Source organism: Triticum dicoccoides, chromosome 6A, assembly GCF_002162155.2.
Source record: "Triticum dicoccoides isolate Atlit2015 ecotype Zavitan chromosome 6A, WEW_v2.0, whole genome shotgun sequence".
Classification (NCBI taxonomy): Eukaryota; Viridiplantae; Streptophyta; class Magnoliopsida; order Poales; family Poaceae; genus Triticum; species Triticum dicoccoides.
In genome coordinates this window covers 302992284-303008327 of record NC_041390.1, presented here as the reverse complement: position 1 = coordinate 303008327, position 16044 = coordinate 302992284, and positions in this window count along the sequence as shown.

Sequence of the window (16044 nt, the reverse complement as noted above, 5' to 3'; positions counted from 1 at the left end):
CATCCACGAGGGTGGGGGCGCGCCCTACCCCCTGGGCACGCCCCCCTGTCTCGTGGGCCCCATGACAGGCCTCCGGTGTCCATCTTTGGCTATAAGAAGTCTTTCGCCCTGGAAAAAAAATCATAAGCAAGCTTTCGAGACGAAGCGCCGCCGCCACGAGGCGGAACCAATCTAGGGCTCCGGCGGAGCTGTTCTGTCGGGGAAGCATCCCTCCGGGAGGGGGAAATCATCACCATCGTCATCACCATCGATCCTCTCATCGGGAGGGGGTCAATCTCCATCAACATCTTCACCAGCACCATCTCCTCTTAAACCCTAGTTCATCTCTTGTATCCAATCTTTGTCCCAAAACCTCAGATTGGTACTTGTGGGTTGCTAGTAGTGTTGATTACTCTTTGTAGTTAATGCTAGTTGGTTTATTTGGTGGAATATCATATGTTCAGATCCTTTATGCATAGTAATACCCCTCTGATTATGAACATGAATATGATTTGTGAGTAGTTACATTTGTTCCTGAGGACATGGGAGAAGTCTTGCTATAAGTAGTCATGTGAATTTGGTATTCGTTCGATATTTTGATGAGATGTATGTTGATTTTCCTCTAGTGATGTCATGTGAACATCGACTACATGACACTTCACCATTGTTTGGGCCTAGGGGAAGGCATTGGGAAGTAATAAGTAGATGATGGGTTGCTAGAGTGACAGAAGCTTAAACCCTAGTTTATGTGTTGCTTCGTAAGGGGCTGATTTGGATGCATATGTTTCATGCTATGGTTAGGTTTACCTTAATACATCTTTTGTAGTTGCGTATGCTTGCAAGAGGGATTAATCATAAGTGGAATGCTTGTCCAAGTAAGGGTAGTACCCAAGCACCGGTCCACCCACATATCAAATTATCAAAGTACCGAACATGAATCATATGAGCATGATGAAAATTAGCTTGATGATAATTTTCATGTGTCCTTGGGAGTGCTTTCCTTGATATAAGAGTTTGTCCAGGCTTGTCCTTTGCTACAAAAAGAATTGGGCCATCTTGCTGCACCTTATTTACTTTTATTACTTGTTACCCGTTACAAATTACCTTATCACAAAACTGTCTGTTACCGATAATTTCAGTGCTTGCAGAGAATACCTTACTGAAAATTGCTTATCATTTCCATCTGCTCCTCATTGGGTTCGACACTCTTACTTATCGAAAGGACTAGATAGATCACATATACTTGTGGGTCATCAGACACATGCTCCTCTACTCCAACTTCCTGATTTTAATAAGACTTTTGAGCTTGAATGTGATGCTAGTGGAATTGGATTAGGAGGTGTGTTATTACAAGATGGTAAACCTATTGCATACTTTTTTGAAAAATTGAGTGGGCCTAGTCTGAACTATTCTACTTATGATAAAGAATTATATGCTCTTGTTCGGACCTTAGAAACATGGCAACATTATTTATGGCCCAAAGAATTTGTTATACATTCTGATGATGAATCTTTGAAACACATTAAAAGTCAAGAAAAACTGAACCGTAGGCATGATAAAAGGGTTGAATTCATTGAGACTTTCCCTTATGTCATTAAACACAAGAAGGGTAAAGAAAATGTTGTTGTTGATGCATTCTCTCGTCGTTATACTATGCTTTCACAACTTGACTTTAAAATATTTGGTTTGGAGACCGTCAAAGACTAATATGTGCATGATGTCGAATTTAAAGATGTATTGCAGAATTGTAAAGAAGGAAGAACATGGAACAAGTTTGTAGTTAATGATGGATTTGTGTTACGTGCTAACAAGCTATGCATTCTAGCTAACTCCATTCGTCTTTTGTTGTTGCAAGAGGCGCATTGAGGAGGATTAATGGGACACTTTGGCGTGAACTAGACGGAGAATATACTTGCTACACATTTATTTTGGCCAAAGATGAGATGGGATGTTGAGAATTTTGTTGTTCGCTGCACTACATGTCAAAAAGCTAAGTCACGACTCAATCCTCATGGTTTATATATGCCTTTAAATGTACCTAGTGTTCCTTGGGAGGATATATGATGAGGACATCAATACTATTGTTACACCCACAGCCCCTACTGATACATATACTGGACCAATTACTACAGCTCGCACATGCCAATTAAATTATCAGGTACTTTTGTTTCTTGGTAATGATTCCAATGTTCATGAGAATATGATGCTGCCTAAATTGGATACATTTGTTTTGCTTACAAGTGAAGGGCCTGTCATGGATAAGAGGGATGAACACTGGAGCAAGACCAAGCATGGAGATGATGGCATGCACAAGGGGAACAAGAATGGAGTTGCAAGTGATGATTTCAGGACTTTGAAGCCACCATAAGGAGTGCATGAAGCCTTGGACAAAATATACAAGATGCCACTTCATAAATTTCGACCAGAGGCTATTCTAGGTGCTGTGTCACCTTATTATTGGGCCAGGCCCATGTAATTTCGAAATACTTAAGTATAGGCTGTTTTTAGAGTCTGTATGTGTGGGAAACAACAGTTAGGGTTGGTTTCGGACCCCTCCTCCAAGGGCCACGAAATCCCTCCCCCCTCTTCCTCCATATATACAGCCCTTAGGGCGTCATTTAGAATTTGGGTTTTGTTTAGATTAAAAGTTCGCCATAGCTGCAACTTCACATACTCCGTTTGTGGTCAACGACCAGACCAATACGTCACAGAACCCCACCTTGATCAATAAAGCTTTCATCTTATATTCGCAATATCCAGATTGCAATCTCAGTTCTTGCTCGTTCTTCGTTTGCTTGCAGGAAATAAACCTTCATGGTCAGGTTGATTGTGCTCCAGCGTGGTCAATAACCTCTCGGAGTTGGTTTAGCGATTGCTAAGGTGCGACGTCCACGCACGTTCGTAGTCGGATCGTCAAACTCGACTTACACCAAAGCGATATCCATCATCTCATCGAAAGATCGAGACCCTCACCTCTATCAAGTGGTATTAGATTTTGAGGTTGCTCGGTGAGATTTTACAGTTTTTCTAGTTTAGATCGAGTTTGTTCTTCATACCTACGGTCCACGAAAAATCCAAAAAAAATTAGGGTTAGTTCATCATATTCGAACCAATCTGAGCCTTTGCATAATCTTTTTAGGGTTTTGCATTGTTGAATTTGCGGTTGCACCGTCGTGTCTAGTTGCTGGTCTTAGTGTCTAGTCCTTTAGAGTTTCGAGTTCTGTTCACAAGTTGTCACGCCGTTGCCGCATCATCATCATCACCGCTGCCATATACCACCATCATCGTCACCGCTGCCATATACCACCATCGTCATCACTGCTGCCATATACCACCATCGTCATCACCGCTGTCATATACCACATATCCACCGCCATCACGATAATCCAAGTCCACCTCCGTCATTGATTCGCCATCAGTCCGAGTTCCACCGCCCTACATATATCTGCCACCAGTCCGAGTTTCCACCAGATTCATCTCCGCCACTAGTCCTAGTCCGAGTCCAGTATTTGTTGATTTGTTTTGGATTTCTAGATCATGCCATACTCCGAGTCGTGACAGAGTAGGACTCCCCAACTTCCGTGCTACCTGCAGTAGAAAAATAGTTCCAAACTCCAAAAAAGACTAAGTCTGGAAAATTCTGGCTAGGCAGTTTTTAGACCATTTGTAGACTTTTTCAAAAAAAATGTTGCGGAGCAAAAAAAAGTGCAAAAAAGGTGAAAAAATAAAAAAAATCAGAGCGTGCTCCTCCCTTGTTTACGTGCAGCGTCGTGATTTTGTTAGTGTTCTAGGCTCGCGTCTCTAGCACGGTCTAGCATAGGACCAGCACAGTACCGTCGTTGAGCGTTTATTCAACTTTGCATCTCTGAATTGATTATTGCTGACCCTTTTTCTATCATATTATAAGCCTTCCCAGCTCCACATACATCTACGTTGTGTGTTTGACTCTCCCTCGTAATCGCTCTATCCAAGCTTTGAGAGTTTTGACTACGACGGTTGCCGATCACCGCCTGCTGCTGGGTAAGAACTGGTAAGAATTTGAGATTTGCTTGACCGATTTGTGACACCCACCACCACCTCTTGTTAGAATCATGTAGGATCATATTCTTGTGTGTTTCTATTGCTGCTAACCATGGTAGGCTCACAAGCCGACGAGACTGACTGGGAGAACATGACGAATAAGGAGTTGCATGATAAATTTCAGCAAATGATGAGTGGACAGGTGCAAGATGTGCTAAACGGATTTGAAGAGGCCATGGAGAAGATAGATGGCATGGGGAAGACGTTCCAAACAAAGCTCGATAACAAGTTTAATGAATTGCCCGCGCATCTTCCACCACCACCACCGGCTGGACCTAACAACAACAACAACAACAACAACAACAACAACAACAACAACAACAACAACGACAACAACAACAACGACAACAACAACAACGACAACAACAACGACAACAACAACAACGACAACAACAACAACGACAACAACAACAACGACAACAACAACAACAACGACGACGACGACGACGACGACAACAACAACGACGACGACGACGACGACGACGACGACGACTACCTCCACACCGCGAAACAGCCCTCCACCGAGCGAGCCATGTCCCTCTTGCGCCTGGCCAAACTGTCGGTGCTGCTGTGGATACTTATGTGGCTCCTGCTGCTGATGCGGAGGAGGATGATTATGTGGGAGATTACGAGGATGAGGTTGATCAAAATCAGAACTACGTGCAACCACCAGCACCACAACCACCAGGTCATCCACATGTAAATAATGGCAATGGTAGGGCTCCCCTTCAAGTACGAGATCATGACCATCGCCCTAAACTGAAATTGAATATTCCACCATTTGAGCGTAGATATGTTCTTGATATATATCTTACTTGGGAGTTAGAAACTGAACAACGATTTACATGTTTACAATATCCTATGGAGAGACGTGTTCCTGCTGCTGTTTGCTCTTTCACTAGCTTTGCATGTGTTCGGTGGTCTAAACATTGTAGATTATATCCTATTCTAGCTACTTGGGCTGCTTTGAAAACTGCTATGCATACTCATTGGGTTCCGCCATATTATCAACGTGAATTACTTCGAAAATTGTAGAGTTTAAGACAAGGAAAAAATCCTGTAGAAGAATATTATCAGGAATTACAAACTGGCATGATTAGATGTGGTATTGTTGAGGAGAATGAAGCTATGCTTGCATGTTTTATGGGTGGATTAAATAGAGAGATACAGACCATTCTAGAGTATAAGGAGTATAATAATATCACTCGTTTATTCCATCTTGCTTGTAAAGCTGAACGTGAAGTGCAGGATCGACAGGCATTGGCGCGAACTAACTTTTCTGTAGGTCGATCTACATCATGGACACCACGTGCATCCTCTACATCCACTACACCAGCACCTCCATCAGGTGCCACCTCCAGCCGTGATACAAGAAAGCGGGCACAATCACCACTATCTGCCAAGAGCACACATGTCGGGCCTGCGTAGAGCTCTTCTTCTTCCATGGCATCAACAGGGCACACAAGTGATATTATTTGTCGTCGTTGTAAGGGAAGAGGACATTTTGCAAGAGAATGCAAATCTCAGTGTGTGATGATTGCTACTAAGGATGGTGGGTATGAGTCCGCTAGTGACTATGATGAGGAGACTTTGGCTCTTATTACACATGAAGAACACGGTGGAGATGATTCCGATCATGAGACGCAATACGTGGCCGCTGAAGATGCTGACAGGTATTAATGTTTAGTTTCTCAACGTGTGTTGAGTATGCAGGTTACACAAGCCGAGCAAAATCAAAGGCATAATTTGTTCCATACAAAGGGAGTTGTGAAGGAACGTTCTGTTCGCGTCATCATAGATGGAGGTAGCTGCAACAATTTGGCTAGCATGGAGATGGTGGAGAAGCTATCTCTCACCACAAGGCCACATCCACATCCTTACTACATCCAATGCTTCAACAACAGCGGCAAGGTTAAGGTAACACGTACTGTTCGTGTGCATTTTAGTATCTCTACATATGCTGATTATGTTGATTGTGATGTGGTACCAATGCAAGCATATTCCTTATTACTTGGTAGACCATGACAATTTGATAAAAAATCTGTACACCATGGTAGAAACAATCAGTATACTCTTGTTCATAAGGACAAAAATATTACTTTGCTTCCTATGACTCCTGATTCCATTTTGAAAGATGATGTTAATAGAGCTAACAAAGCAAAATAGGAGAAAAATAAGAGTGAAAATCAGATTGTGGAAAAAGAATTTGAGCAACAAATGAAGCCTAATAATCGAACATCTAATGTTGATTCTGAAATTAAATTGAAAAGTGCATGTTTACTTGCCACCAAATCTGATATTGATGATCTAGATTTCAGCAAATCTGTTTGCTATGCTTTTGTGTGCAAAGAGGCATTGTTTTCATTAAAGGACGTGCCTTCCTCTTTGCCTCCTATTGTTACTAACATTTTGCAGGAGTTCGCTGACATATTTCCACATGACGTGCCACCGGGATTACCACCTATTCGAGGGATTGAGCATCAGATTGACTTAATTCCCGGTGCTTCGCTACCCAACCGTGCACCATACCGTACCAATCCAGAGGAGACGGAGGAGATTATGCGTCAAGTCCAGGAGCTGCTCGACAAAGGTTATATTTGCGAATCCCTTAGTCCTTGTGTTGTTCCTATTATTCTAGTGCCGAAAAAGGATGGTACAGCGTGTATGTGTGTTGATTGTAGAGGCATTAATAATATTACTATTCGTTATTGTCATCCTATTCCTAGGCTAGATGATATGCTTGATGAATTGAGTGGCTCTACAATATTCTCCAAAGTTCATTTGTGTAGTGGATATCATCAAATTCATATGAAATTGGGAGATAAATGGAAAACTGAATTTAAAACTAAGTTTGGTTTATATGAGTGGTTAGTCATGCCTTTTGGGTTAACTAATGCACCTAGTACTTTCATGAGGTTAATGAACGAAGTTTTACGTGCTTTCATTGGACGATTTGTGGTAGTCTATTTTGATGATATACTGATTTATAGTAAATCTTTAGAGGAACATTTGGAACATTTATGTATTGTTTTTATTGCTCTACATGATGCACGTTTGTTTGGTAACCTTGGAAAGTGCACCTTTTTCACCGACCGAGTATCTTTTCTTGGCTATGTTGTTACTCCACAGGGAATTGAAGTTGATAAAGCCAAGATTGAAGCTATTGAGAGTTGGCCGCAGCCCAAAACGGTCACACAAGTGAGGAGTTTCCTTGGCCTCGCTGGTTTCTATAGGCGTTTTTTGAGAGATTTCAGCACCATAGCTACACCTCTCAACGAGCTTACAAAGAAGGATGTGCCTTTTGTTTGGGGTACCGCACAGGAAAAAGCCTTCACGGTATTAAAAGATAAGTTGACACATGCTCCTTTACTCCAACTTCCTAATTTTAATAAGACTTTTGAGCTTGAATGTGATGCTAGTGGAATTGGATTAGGAGGTGTGTTATTACAAGATGGCAAACCTATTGCATATTTTTCTGAAAAATTGAGTGGGCCTAGTCTGAACTATTCTACTTATGATAAAGAATTATATGCTCTTGTTCGGACCTTAGAAACATGGCAACATTATTTATGGCCCAAGGAATTTGTTATACATTCTGATCATGAATCTTTGAAACACATTAAAAGTCAAGCAAAATTGAACCATAGATATGCTAAATGGGTTGAATTCATTGAGACTTTCCCTTATGTCATTAAACACAATAAGGGTAAAGAAAATGTTATTGCTGATGCATTGTCTCGTCTTTATACTATGCTTACACAACTTGACTTTAAAATATTTGGTTTGGAGACCATCAAAGATCATTATGTGCATGATGCTGAATTTAAAGATGTATTGCAGAATTGTAAGGAAGTGAGAACTTGGAACAAGTTCGTTCTTAACGATGGATTTGTGTTTCGTGCTAACAAGCTATGCATTCCAGCTAGCTTTTTTCGTCTTTTGTTGTTGCAAGAGGTGCATGGAGGAGGATTAAGGGGAAACTTTGGCGTCAAGAAGATGGAGGATATACTTGCTACACATTTCTTTTCGCCAAAGATGAGACGGGATGTTGAGCGTTTTGTTGCTCGCCGCACTACATGTCAAAAAGCTAAGTCACGACTCAATCCTCATGGTTTATGTATGCCTTTGCCTGTACCTAGTGTTCCTTGGGAGGATATATCTATGGACTTTGTTTTAGGTTTACCTCGAACAAAGAAGGGGAGGTATAGCATATTTGTTGTCGTGGATAGATTTTCGAAAATGGCACACTTTATACCATGTCATAAAAGTGATGATGTCGTTAATGTTGCTGATTTGTTCTTTCGTGAAATTATTCGCTTGCATGGTGTGCTACATACTATTATTTCAGATCGTGATACTAAATTTCTTAGCCACTTTTGGAGATGTTTATGGGCTAAATTGGGGACTAAACTGCTTTTTAGTACTACTTGTCACCCCCAAAACTGATGGACAAACTGAAGTAGTCAATAGAACATTGTCTACTATGCTTAGGGCTGTTTTGAAGAATAATAAGAAAATGTGGGAAGAATTCTTGCCTCATATTGAATTTGCTTATAATCGTTCATTGCATTCTACTACTGAGATGTGCCCTTTTGAAATTATGTATGGTTTCCTACCTCGTGCACCTATTGATTTGTTGCCTCTTCCATCTTCAGAGAAGGTTAATTTTGATGCTAAAGAACCTGCTGAATTGATTTTAAAAATGCATGAGCTAACTAAGGAAAACATTGAGCGTATGAATGCTAAATATAAACTTGCTGGAGATAAGGGTAGAAAACATGTTGTGTTTGCACCTGGAGATCTTGTTTGGTTACATTTGCGTAAGGATAGATTTCCTAATTTGCGCAAATCAAAGCTAATGCCACGTGCTAATGGTCCTTTTAAGGTGTTATAGAAAATAAATGATAATGCATATAAAATTGAGTTGCCTACAGATTTTGGGGTTAGTCCCACTTTTAACATTGCAGATTTGAAGCCTTATTTGGGCGAGGAATATGAGCTTCTGTCGAGGATGACTTCATTTCAAGAAGGGGAGGATCATGAGGACACCAATACCATTGTTACACCCACAGCCCCTACTGATACATATACTGGACCAATTACTAGAGCTCGCGCACGCCAATTAAATTATCAGGTACTCTCGTTTCTTGGTAATGATTCTAATGTTCATGAGAATATGATGCTGCCTAAATTGGATACATTTGTTTTTCTTACAAATGAAGGGCCTAGCATGGATAAGAGGGATGAACACTGGAGCAAAACCAAGCATGGAGATGATGGCATGCACAAGGGGAACAAGAACGGAGTTGCAAGTGATGATTTCAGGACTTTGAAGCCACCATAAGGAGTGCATGAAGCCTTGGACAAAATATACAAGATGCCACTTCATAAATTTCGTCCAGAGGCTATTCTAGGTGTTGCGTCACCTTATTATTGGGCCAGGCCCATGTAATTTTGAAATACTTAAATATAGGCTGTTTTTAGAGTCCGTATGTGTGGGAAACAAGAGTTAGGGTTGGTTTCGGACCCCTCCTCCAAGGGCCACGAAATTCCCCCCTCTTCCTCCATATATACAGCCCTTAGGGCGTCGTTTAGAATTTGGGTTTTGTTTAGATTAGAAGTTCGCCATAGTTGCAACTTCACGTACTTCGTTTCTGTTCAACGACCAGACCAAGACGTCACAGAACCCCACCTTGATCAATAAAGCTTTCATCTTATATTCGCAATATCCAGATTGCAATCTCACTTTCTTGCTCGTTCTTCATTTGCTTGTAGGAAATAGACCTTCGTGGTCAGGTTGATCATGCTCCAGCGTGGTCAATAACCTCTCGGAGTTGGTTTAGCGATTGCTAAGGCGTGACGTCCACGCACGTTCATAGTCAGACCGTCAAAGTCGACCTCCACCAAAGCGATATCCATCATCTCATCGAAAGATCGGGACCCTCGCCTCTATCAATATATCTATGGATTTTGTTTTGGGATTACCTCAAACAAACAAGGGGAGGGATATCATATTTGTTGTCGTGGATAGATTTTTGAAAACGTCACACTTCATACCATGTCATAAAAGTGATGATGTTGCTAATGTTGTTGATTTGTTCTTTCATGAAATTATTCACTTGCATGGTGTGCCTAATACTATTGTTTCATATCGTGATACTAAATTTCTTAGCCACTTTTGGAGATATTTATGGGCTAAGTTGGGGACTAAACTGCTTTTTAGTACTACTTGTCACCCCCAAACTGATGGACAAACTGAAGTAGTCAATGGAACATTGTCTACTATGCTTAGGGTTGTTTTGAAGAATAACAAGAAAATGTGGGAAGAATGCTTGCCTCATATTAAATTTGCTTATAGTCGTTCGCCGCATTCTACTACTAAGATGTGCCCTTTTGAAATTGTGTATGGTTTCCTACCTCGTGCACCATTGATTTGTTGCCTCTTCCATCTTCGGAGAAGGTTAATTTTGATGATAAACAACATGCTGAATTGATCTTAAAAATTCATGAATTAACTAAGGAGAACATTGAGCGTATGAATGCTAATTATAAACTTGCTAGAGATAGGGTACAAAACATGTTGTGTTTGCACCTGGGGATCTTGTTTGGTTACATTTGTGTAAGGATAGATTTCCTAATTTGCACAAATCAAAGCTAATGCCACGTGTTGATGGTCCTTTTAAGGTGTTAGAGAAATAAATGATAATGCATATAAACTTGAGCTGCCTGCAGATTTTGGGGTTAGTCCCACTTTTAACATTGCATATTTGAAGCCTTATTTGGGTGAGGAAGATGAGCTTCCGTCGAGGACGACGTCATTTCAAGAATGAGAGGATGATGAGGACATCAATACCATTGTTACACCCACAGCCCCTGTTGCTATACATACTGGACCAATTACTAGAGCTCGCGCACGCCAATTGAATAACCAGGTACTTTTGTTTCCTGGTGACAATTCTAATGTTCATGAGAATATGATGTTGTCTAAACTGGATACATTTCTATTGATTACTAATGAAGGGCCTGTTGTGATCTACGGTAGGGTGCGTCGACTGCAAATTAAAATTTCCTACACGCAGAACAACCAAGAACATGCTACGGGAGATGGATCACAGTTCATTACCACTAAACGTGCAATGCCATGCAGCCGAAGAAGAGTTGGGGCAGCGCGTCCGCGTGGATCGTCTCCTCCTCGTCCGATCTCCCTTGTACAGCCGGTGGTCGGTTGCCACGTACAGGTTCGCCGGAGCGGCGCAAGTGCACTGCCTCTAACGATATTCGCGCGTGCAGGAGGAGCGTCGTGCGGCGGACTGCTAGGTCCGATCACACAACCGGCGGCGAGTGGAGGTGTCTATTTGCAACACATGCAAACCCTAGTTATAGCGCCGAAGCCATCATCCTTGAGTGTGCCACACCTCCACTATATATAGGCGTCCGTCGCGGGCTCAACACTTGGGCCTCGCACGGACCCTAAAGCCCATAAGTCTACTCGGCCACAATCCGAATACAGTTCGGATCACATCCGACCAGTGTCCTCGGATCCGACCTCATAGGTTCCTTCCCTTAAGCGCGCGACCCCTTAGGTTCAAGTCGGCTTGGTCGCAGTTCGGATCACCTCCGAACTGCAAGGTTGGTAGCGGCCTCTAGCAAGGCATGCCGAACACCAAGCAGACTATGAAGCTGGTTAGCGAACCTATACATCACACTTCCATTCCTTTTGCCACACGATATATGTTCTCGAGCTCAAGGCGAGTCTGTCATCCTCGTGCTAGCCGGACCTCATTCTCGTTCCAATGATGCCGACCACAAACCGAATTATCTCATAATCCTTATCGCATGGCCATGCTTATCCTGGTCGGATCACACGAGGGGCCCAGAGTATATATCTCCTGATTGGAGGGGCAAATCCCATCTTGCTCGACCACGTCTCGCAGCATGGTTCTGGACAAACCCGAAACCTACCTTTATAACTACCCAGTTACGGAGTAGCGTTTGGTCGGCCCAAAGCAAGTCTGTCACCATCCCGAGTACATGCGTTAGCTCAGGTCTTAGAACATAGAACATATTTTGTACTAGAGAATCACAGATGACATATCGCTGCGTCTCATAGTTGGGTCTGTCCAACTCGGACCTTATCTCGACTCGGATCCGACTACATCGAATCCGACCAGATCCTTCCAAGTCCATATTATCCAGTTAGCATCTAATGCTCCATGGCTAGTGAGACCAAGCCATCGACCGTGTCATATGCTAGTCTAGTTGGCTGCGCGTCCACACAGCCCTTTCTACTAGGGACCTTTTAGGACAGTCATCATACAATGCATAGTCCCACAAACAAGTCACGTACTTGCTGATACACATCATTGATAATGTTCAAGGACTATCTTTATTCATAAACACATAGGAAATATCATCATACATGATTGCCTCTAGGGCTTATCTCCAACAGTATCCCACTTGCACTAGAGTCAATCAAATAGACATCGAATGCCCATAGCTCTAACGTGCCCCTCATCCTTGGGTTGTGGAAGCGGCTTAGTCAACGGATCCGCAACATTTGCATCCGTGTGAATTTTGCATAACTCTACATCACCACTCTTTACGATCGTTCGTATCAGGTGATATTTCCGATCTATGTGTCTAACCTTGTGGTGATTCCTCGGCTCCCTGGCTTGTGCGATGGCACCAGAATTATCACAATAAAGGTCCAACGGTTTTACCAAGGCTGGGAAAATACCAAGATCATCCAGAAAGTTCCGGATCCAAACACCTTCCTTTGCAGCTTCACAAGCCGCAATGTATTCGGCTTTTGTAGTAGAATCGGCTACCGTATCTTGCTTGGAACTCATCCAGCTCACTGCTCCTCCGTTCATGACGTACGTGAATCCAGACTGTGATCGACAACCATCTCTGTCGGTTTGGAAACTAGCATCAGCGTAACCCCTTATGACGAGCTCTTCCTCACCTCCATAAACTAGGAACATCTCTTTAGTACTTTTCAGGTACTTCAAAATAGTCTTTACCGCTGCCCAGTGACTCTCACCTGGGTTGGCCTGGTATCTACTTGTTAGGCTTATTGCAAAAGCAACATCGGGCCACATACATATCATGGCATACATGATGGATCCGATTGCCGAGGCATATGGAATCCTACTCATCCTGCTTCGCTCATCAGATGTCGAAGGACTCTGAGTCTCGCTTTGTAACATCCCAAATTTGCAATTTGGAATGTCATACACTAGATCATCATGCATATCATATTTTCTTGCATTTTGGTTGATCCTAGAAATTTCACGCAACTCAAGGACCTTCGAAGAGAGTTGGAGATTTCGTTATTTTCATAATTTGAGTTTTCTCAAATTTTGAAAAGAGGATCATTTGATTTATTTATTTCATCTTCAATTATTTTCCTATATCAAAAATAAGAGCGGGAATAATATGACTTTCCCAAATTTAGGAAAAATGAAGATTTAATGAATAAATCAAATTTTGGTTTTTCCGGAGTTTTATTTGCATTTTATTTGGATAGGGAAAAATGCGCGTTTTCAAAAATTGCATTTTAGGTCCGAAGAAAAGTTCATTTTGTTCGACTCATTTTTAGGAGTCGGGGAAAATTTACTTTAGGTTTTTCAGAGTTCGTTTAGTTTCTTTTTCTTTTGTTTTCTGCGCGCGAAAACCAGTTAAAAAAAGGAGCCTCCCGCCAGGCCAGCCGGGCCAAAGGCCCAGCCAGCCGGCCACCGCCCCAGCCTCCCTGCGCGCGTGCGCCAGGCGCAGGCCGCCGCCTCGCCTCGTCCTAGCCGAGTCCAGTTGGACTCTAGGCTAGCCCCCTTTCCTTGTTTCGTTTTCCTTTTCCTTCTCTTTTTCTTGCCCCCTACCCCAAGTAAATCCCCCCCCCCTCACCAATATAAATACCCCAACACCCCCCCCCTCCAAATCATCAAACCAAACCCCAAGCCCTCCACCGCGCCCTACACCGCGCCACCCCACACCCGCGCCGCCGCACCTTGCCCACGCCGCCGCCGCCCTACGCCACGCCGCCGGAGCCTCTCGCCGGAGACCTCGCCGGAGGTTGCCCGCGTCTCTTTTCCTCGGATCGTTTTCTTCTAATCGTTCCGATTCTTTTCTTCTCCTCTGATTCGTTTTCTAGATCGGTTTTTCGTTTCGGTTTTCTTCTCCGAAACCCTAGATCGGATTCGTTTTCTTTTCTGATTTAGTTGCCTTTGGACCGTTCGCCGGACCGTTCGTCCTAACGAACGTGATCACCGGATTCTTCTAGGTTAACGAACGTCCATTCGTATAACCGTTCTTCTTTTTCTTCTCGTCGGATTTATTCCGCGATCGTGATCTCAGATCCGATCTTCGTTCTAGTTTATCTTCTCGCTCGTTTATCGGAATCAGGTGATTCAAGCGCCTGGAGTTTCATTTCGAAACCGCCGTTCCGTCTAATCAACTTGAACAAGTTTTTGCTATGGTAAAATTTGACCTAGTTTCAACTTGCTAGAACCGAGTTGTTTTCTTCCGCCGTTTGTTTTCCGTTTCTTTGTTCGGTTCGTTTTTTTCTTTGGAACCGGATTTCTTAAGTTGAACTTTCTGGTTCGGTCTCTTGTTCGAGTTTTACCTGTGCATTAGATGAGTACTTATTGTGTGCTTGTTGTTTTTCTGCGATAGATCACCCGGATTGCGCCGCTTGTTACTTCGAAACCCTAGGACTCGCGGATCATCAGCAAGGCAAGTAACACTTTGATCATACCTTTTCTACAACCCATGTTTTATTGCATTAGATCAATCCTCTCATAGTGCATGATTAGGATCTAATTAAACTGTGGGATGGGAAGTAGATGAGGTAGTACCTATCACCTGTATTATTATTATGAAACCTTTGGGAGTTACTTTTACGTTTGCTTACTATGCCATGCTACGCTAGTAGACGTGGATTGGGTGAGTGATATCCATGACAGATGTGAGTTGATAATTTTTAATGGTTTATCTAAGGTGGCCACTTAAACACACATCTAGGTGGATTGAGGCACTTGATTTCTATCAGGACTTGCCTGTTTTTTTTGGACCGCCACCCAGGCTCAAAGGGATCATAAGATCTTTCATGCTAGAAACTTCCGTGTGCAGCCACAAGCCATTATGGGCTCTGGCATAGTTGACTAAGTTGTGCGAACTCTTACGGGGTGGACTAGCAGATGTAGGGGTTGTAGGTGGTACGGTCTACCCCACATGTAAGGTGCTAGCGCTTCTGAAAGACTGTGTCTCGGTCATCCGTCTTCTCAAACACCATGTAGTGCGAGAAACCAAACGGAGGCGATCAAGTCTTGTGGGGAAAAGTGCGCAAACCTCTGCAGAGTGTACAAACTAATCATGATTAGCCGTGTCCCCGGTTATGGATAACTTGAGTATCTAGTACTTGAATATCATGTGAATCTCAACATGTTACTTCTAATTAATGTTGTTGGGTTTTAATTGTTCACTTAATTGGGATCGGAATGCTGTCAACCATTCTCGATGTTTAACAACTACCATGATAGTTAAATAAATTTATTCCTTTGCAGTAGAGAAAAACTGGCTTTACGCAAAACTGTAACCATAGAGCTTTCCACCAGCCATATATGCATATAGTATAGTTGTTTCATTCCATTACTCTCTATGTGTTACATTGCCAGCATATTCCATGTGCTGACCCGTTTTCGGGCTGCAACTTCTCATGTTGCAGACTTTTCAGACGAAGAGTAAGGTGCTTTTAGGTCGTGGTTCTATACTCAGTGATGCCGTTGGAGTTGATGGACCCATTTATCTTCCAAGTCTTCCGCTGTTATTGACACTAGATGGCCTTAAGCCATTTTTATTGTAATAAGTTCTTTTTGGGACAACGATGTAATAAGTGTGTGATTGCCACTCTGCTATAAATCCTTCGATGTACTGTGTGGTGTCAGCATTACTGATCCAGGGATGACACCTGAGCACAGAGCGCTTGATCCA